The sequence below is a fragment of the Salarias fasciatus genome, chromosome 14, assembly GCF_902148845.1.
Source record: "Salarias fasciatus chromosome 14, fSalaFa1.1, whole genome shotgun sequence".
NCBI lineage: Eukaryota > Metazoa > Chordata > Actinopteri > Blenniiformes > Blenniidae > Salarias > Salarias fasciatus.
In genome coordinates this window covers 22,142,527-22,149,889 of record NC_043758.1, presented here as the reverse complement: position 1 = coordinate 22,149,889, position 7,363 = coordinate 22,142,527, and the positions used below count along the sequence as shown (strand labels likewise).

Here is a 7,363-nt window from a genome sequence, read left to right as displayed (position 1 = left end):
GCAGTGACAACACATCAAGAGATCGGCCCTTCAAAAAGGGTAAATTTCAACTTGCTCTGAGCAAACACGAACAGTCACACTGTTTTGATGAAGCATTTTTCTATTTAACACAATCGTCCACTTTGACAACACAAAGCTTCATCTGTCAACCATGATGCAAGGTCACCATTGTAATGGGAGAGTGGCCAGCTGCCCTGGGCTCTGCTTCTTGAAAAGCAGCAAAAACACTCCAAAGGACACAATTAGCAACAAGGTCAACACCAAACAACACAAGTGTAAACATATTGGCTTGCTTTCTCTCAAGGAATCATAATCTGTATCTCCAACAAATACCACATAACATTCTGTGCAAACCATGCTGCAACTTCACCTTCTGAGGATCTGCATGACAAAGCAGACTCTTCTCATCAAGAATTATCACTACAAACAAATCCAAGCAACTCGTCGAGCAGTTTGTTTTTTTTCCACTGTTTGACAATACTTCAAAAATAACAAACCAGCTCAGATGTGACTGGTGCTGGAGGAAGTGAAGTGGAGGTTCATCAAAGCTGACGCCCTCTGCTGTAGCATGTTTTTTGGCAGCCCTTACCTGCAACAAAACAAAAAAAGAAAAGAAAAATGCAGAAAGGTTAGTTGACATGTAAACAATTGAAATGCTGAAAGAACACACGTGAGGAACATGATGGGAATCTAATGTGTTGTGGAGGAGGTCCGTGCTGTTGAGTTTTTAATGACAGGTTCATGGAAACAGGAGCAAACGCACTGCCCAAAATATAAACCTCAAGTAAAACAAGATCACTTCATTGTTCTAGATGTAAAAAGTTGTTAGGATACCATCATAGTGTTTGTCAGGGATTGCATGATTTTATCGTCTCATCCTCTTTTTCTCATGTTTTTGGAATCAAAACTCTTTTAGCTGCAGACCTGGCTCACCAACTAGGCATCGCACTTTTTGAGTATTTTAACCTTTTTGCAGTCGTATTTTGTGTATTTTCTTATTCAGGATTGGTAGTTCTTTGTTCAGTCTGTCCTGCATCAACCCGAGCCTGGCATACCAGACTGACTTCATGTGTTCCACACATATAAAGACAGTCTGGTACCGCGTCATTGGGGCAGCATTTCAAACAGGCTGACGAGAGGAGGGACTATTGAGCGGAGAGAACCAATCCAAGAAACAAGGCTGTGACGCAACGACAATGCGATGTACGCAGCGCTCTGTTGTAGTCGTTTTGTAGTCCAAAACATGGGGTCATGGCATGGAGTTTTACGTCCCTTTTACCCCCAAATTCCACCGGACGCTTAAGCGCCGCGCCGTGCCGGCGTCTTGTTCATGAAATCAATGCACACCGGGAGCGCGGCACAGCGCCGCACCGTTTAGAAGCGGTGACCTGAAGCGAATCACCAGCACCGTGGTGTGCGCCTCCGTTCTGGTGATCCGTTGTAACACCGGCGCTTCTGGGACGTGGCGCGGTGCTTTTGTGTCCAGTGGAATTTTGGGGTTAGAAAGAAAAGCCTTCAGAGCAGATTCTTGCTGTGGTTTCAGAGCCAAATTCAGTTTGTTCAAAACTTCAGACAGAGCCGTGGTAAAACCTCGCTGAGTTGTGGCCGCCACCATGATTGTTTTGAAGGGGGTATAATATGACGCATCGCTAACTCCTGCCTCTTGTGGGCTGTGATTGGCCCGGAAGAAGTTTGCCAGGCAGAAGTCTGATTCAATTGGCGCGGTACCAGACTGTTTCCCCATGTATCCTTGAGCATGGAGAGACAGTCTGGCGTGCCAGGCTACATCAACCCTACCTTTTTGACCACAAATGAGAAATAAAATCAGTTTGCCCTTGAAAACCTAAAAAAAAAATCATATCAGGTCAAGCCTAAAAACCACGTCACTTTTAAAAACAATGCATATATCACCTTTAATTTGGAAGACAAAAATACATTTACTGAAACAAATAAAACAAAATATTTCTTTCAGATTCAGATTTTGATCCTTCAGCTGAAAACTTTAACAAATATTATTTGGAAACATCCTTTCACTGCAGTAATGCCGACGTTATTATCAAATGACTTTCAGAGGAAGGAAATGGTTGAATATCAGTGATCTGAAGTCAGGATCGTCGCTGGCTTATTACAAACAATTTTTTAGGTCAGTGCACACAGAAAATGACAGACAATGTATTCATTTCACAGTTCAGACTCCAAATAATCATTTTTCTCTTTGAGTCAAAGGACAGATCCCGACTCACAGAGACGTCACACACAGACAGAGCCATTAGGCTGACAGAGGCAGTTTCATCTGAAAGTATTACAGCCATTTTTAACCTTTCTCTGCTGGGTGTGCTGCTTATTACAGCTATAAAGCAATCATTCACACCAGAGACAGGCAGGAGAAAAATTACAACACATTTCAAGCTGTATGAAGATCAAAGGAAAGGAAAGATACAAGAAGAGAAAGGTTAAACAGTAAATGAAAACATGGGGACAATTACTGATTCACCTGCTTTCTGATTCTATTCAGACAAAACAAGTCTTTGTAGATCAAAGTTTATAGAAACCAATTAACCAATTAAATTCATTCAACTGATTGTTTTTTGAATAGAAGTAATTTTCTTTCAAGTTACTTAAAAGGTTCGGCTGCTTCAAAGTTTAATATGATTAAAAAAAAAAAAGAAAGAAAGAAAGAATGTGAGGATACTTAACATACAACGTACCAATCCTGTCTGAGTTTTCAAACACAACCCTTCAGGTTGATGTTGATTACTGAATCAAATACTGTTTTTTTTTTTTTTTATTGGCATTTTGATGAGTTGGTCCAAAAGAAGAGTCTCTGAACCGACATCACATCCCACAGAGGTTCAGAGACCAAATCTTGGACTACTATGCCAACTTTAGTCTGAGAGTATCCTCAGGAACATCAACTTCAGAATGGCATAAGCTCGAGAAGGGGATCATCACCGGATGCACCATCTCGGTCATTCTCTTTGCACTCGCCATGAATATGCTGGTGAAATCGGCAGAAGTCCAGTGCAGAGGACCCCTCACCAAATCCGGAGTCCGACAGCCACCTATCAGAGCCTTCATGGATGACCTGACGGTGACAACTACATCGGTTCCTGGTTGTAGGTGGATTCTGGATGGCCTCGAAGAGTTGATCTCATGGGCGCGCATGAGCTTCAAACCAGCTAAGTCCAGGTCCCTTGTGCTGAAGAAAGGTAAGGTGACTGACAAGTTCTGCTTCTCCCTTGGCACCACAAAGATACCGTCGCTCACCGAACAACCTGTGAAGAGCCTGGGAAAGGTATTCGACTGTAGTCTGAGAGATGCGGCATCCATACAGACGACCAACCAAGAGCTGGAGACTTGGCTAGTCGCAGTGGACAAGTCTGGCCTCCCAGGTAAGTTTAAGGCCTGGGTGTACCAGCATGGGATTCTTCCCAGGATCCTATGGCCCCTCTTGGTCTACGAAGTCCCCATTTCAACAGTGGAAGGCTTCGAGACGAGGGTGAGCAAGTATCTCCGTAGGTGGTTTGGTCTCCTGCGAAGTCTGAGCAGCATTGCTCTATATGGTCAGAGCAACAAGCTAACGCTCCCCATCAGCAGCCTGAGCAAGGAGTTTATGGTATCGCGATCCAGAGAGCTGCTGCAATACAAAGAGTCCAGCGATCCGAAGGTTGCACAGGCAGGGATTGAAGTTAGGACAGGACGAAAGTGGAGAGCTGCCGATGCTGTGGACATTGCAGAGTCAAGGCTGCGGCAAAGGGTGCTGGTGGGCACAGTGGCCAAAGGAAGAGCCAGCCTTGGCAGTAGCAAAACACCTCGCTACAAGAAGGCTCAGGGCAAGGAGAAGAGGTCGCTAATCCTGGAGGAGGTGCGAGCGGGAGTAGAGGAGAAACGGGCCAGCCAGATGGTGGGGCTGCGGCAGCAAGGTGCCTGGACAAGATGGGAGCAAGCTGTGGAGCGAAAAGTCACATGGACTGCACTTTGGAAAGCCGAACCCCATCGGATTAAATTCTTGATCCAAGCAGTTTATGATGTCTTGCCAAGCCCATCAAACCTCTTTACTTGGGGAAAGGCAGAGACACCAGCTTGCCCCCTCTGCCAAAGAAGAGGAACTCTGGAACACATCCTCAGCTGCTGTCCGAAAGCCCTGGGCGAAGGGCGTTATCGCTGGCGGCATGACCAGGTCCTCAAATCCATAGCGGACTCAATCTGTGGAGGGATCAGTCACAGCAGGAGTGTTCGCCCAGTAAAGAACACCATCACATTTGTCAAGCCTGGGGAAAGATCTTCAGGGGCTGCCCAAAACACCTCATCGGGCCTGTTGGCCACAGCGCGTGACTGGGAGCTGCGCGTTGATCTGGGGAGGCAACTGAGGTTCCCAGAAGAAGTAGCCAGGACAACCTCAAGGCCAGACATCGTCCTCACCCCAGTGGCAACCAAGCAGGTGATTCTCCTGGAGCTCACCGTGCCATGGGAGGACCTAATTGAGGAGGCCCATGAGCGGAAGCTGGCAAAGTGCTTCGAACTAATGGAGCAATGTCGACACAACGGCTGGCGGGCAAGGTGCGAATCCATCGAAGTGGGATGTCGAGGATTTGTGGGCTAATCCCTCTGCAAGGCCTATAAGATGTTAGGCATCACAGGAGCCAGCAAGCGGAGGGCCATCAAGTTGGCCACCGACGCAGCAGAGGTAGCGTCGAGGTGGCTGTGGATCAGGAGGAAAGAGGCGTGGGGTGTAGGGTAGCAAGTTGGGGCCTGATCAACCCCGGCTGGGTCGCCTGGGTGAGGGGGTCTGATTGTTGAAAGACCCGAAACCCCTGAAGACCCCAGGTTACATCACTGATGATGTGTCCAGGGGCACCACAAGGTGTATTTTAGAACGGTCCAGTGACAACTAGTTTTTGTTCTTGAAATGAGGACAAAAAAAAAAAAAAAGGGGAAAAGCAGAGTGAGAGAGTTCAAAAGGTTTCAATTTCATTGTCTTACTCAACTCCCCACCAAAAATCTCATTGAACTGAAAACAATGAAACCAAAAAAGGAAGAAGAAGAACCACCATCACTTAAAGTTCGTGTCCGGAGTTTCCGTTTGTTTCCAATGTATGTATCATTTTTCAACAGAGCTTAAATGTGTTAGTCTGGTTCGATACTACAATATAATATTAGCATAAGGCAATATAAAAATTTATTTATGAGCCCCGCCTTCGCCTCATAGACCCCCATGTTATCCAAAAAAGCGCCGGTCAGCTTCAGCCAATAGATTTCAAGCTTCCGCATTCTCGTGCTGTCAATCAAAGTGTGCACGCAGCCAGAGAGCACGCGCACTCACCCAGGCAGAGGTGAGTTTGCAACGTAGCAGCCGCCGCGCTTACCTCGGATATATCCATGGCCAGCTGAACATCCACCGTAAACATGGAGGATGCTGTAGGACTCAGAGGCTCTCATTTTCACCCGACGGATAATAGTGTGCACAATTAAAGGGGCGTGACTTGGTCGCTCATGAAAGCAGAGGGAGGGCGGAACCTGAGACGTTGGATTAAACTAAAAACCTCTCTCTTTCAAAACTCCGGACATGAGCTTTAAATAAACCATTAACCAAACACATTGTTTCAGGCGTAACAGAAGTACTTATATAGTGTTAGTGAGAGCAAACATTTGTCCATGATGTAGTATCTGTCTTCATGAGTGAAAACCAATATAAACTGCCAGTGTTGGTTTGTCCTGATTTGAAAGCCATATTCACTCCCCGGCTCAGAGACACGCATGCGGGGAAGTTTTTAACGATGTTTGAAACCTGACCTGCTGCCTTTACATATGATTATCAAACCAAAAGAAAAGTGTTTGAACTTCCCCGTTCCCATTACAGCAGACCTAATGTGATGCAAGACGGAGTCACTGCTGATGTTATAAAGGGAGGAAAATGAAGCATCCACACAATCTGTATGCAGAAACAGCACCTTCACTTAACCAGTGAAGGTGAAAGTTGGATAAAAGGTGAAGAGAAAGACAAAGGACTATCAGGTCTTCCTGGAAGAGCTACTCACTATTTTCTACAGAGCAAAATCACAAATATTCTTTCAGTGAAGCAGTGCAGAAAGCTCACAGCGCACTTCTCGGTTTTTTTTTTTAAATGAATCTGCTGGAAATGATACGAAGGAGAGCTCTTGAGGAGCACACTGCCATCTGACAATGGACTGTCAAAATATCATTAAGTTTAGCTGATGCTTCTTGGTATTGTTCGATTCATATTCAGTGTGTCCTGATGGGATTGGCAGTGTTGGATTTCAGGTGTCATTTGCAATATGGCCGTTATATGAACGCAGCTGTGAATGTTGTGATAAAGCAACCACAGCAGACAGCCTCATATGTACTGCAATTCTGACCTGAGAAGGTTCCTGAAGTATGATGAGCAATGCAGATAACTTTATAAATACACAAGTATGAACGACACACACTCTGTTGAAAAATCCTGGCACATGCTGAACTATTTCACGTTTGATTTTTTTTTTTCCCTTTATTTTTAACCTCACTTACAAAAAATGAATTAAACATTCTTGTGTGGGTAAAAAAAAGAAAAGGTAAATAAGGTAATTAAGGAAGTTTGATCAAATTTGTTTGTACATGTTACTATGTAGGGCTCCAGAAGAACGCCAGATATGTTCTATATTATGTAATGCATATTTTGTTCGATATTTTGGTATTTGTGAGACTGTGAAGGAAACAACTGTTGTATCCTTTAGTATACACTACACTTGAAGCTTGGAAATTGAATTGCAAAAATAATGCCTTCTGACACCAACAGGACATAAAGATTTTTTGTATAATAATAATGGTTTGACAAATACATTCAGACTCTGTTTCTGCAACAACTTTTCAAGTGCAAAGACACTTTTTTTTAATTTGGGTTAAACAAAAGGTTTTTTGTTCAACGTTTAAAAAACGATGTCAGAAAATGGCAGAAGTGCTGAAAACAAATAGTTTTCATGCCAGGTCACTCGTGGATGCTGAAGACAACACCCTATAAACATTAAGAATAGCGACGACATGGTCAAACAGTAAAGTTAAAATGTCATAACGCTTGACTCTTAATTACTAAACTATTAAAGGGTGACTATATTTGTTAACAAAAAAATGTGATATTTTATGAAGTCTTTCCCCAGTGCCGAGTTTGCTGATCAGAGGCTGGCAACAAACAGCTTCAAGAACATAAAAGCTTCTGCTCCATATAAGATGACGCCTTATCGACACTGGATTTGTATCTTGACATAGATGCAATAACAGCTGCTCAATAGAACTGCAACTGTCACAATGTGAAACTGCTGTAAGAGAAGACACTCCCACAATGACCCCGGACTCGCAGTACGTATAT

At 44.2% G+C, this 7,363-nt stretch overlaps 1 pseudogene; it reads left to right on the top strand.

The window, feature by feature from the left end:
* Nucleotides 1-1,196: 1,196 nt before the first annotated feature.
* Nucleotides 1,197-4,741, top strand: LOC115400020 (uncharacterized; annotated as a pseudogene).
* The last annotated feature ends 2,622 nt before the right edge of the window (nucleotides 4,742-7,363 follow it).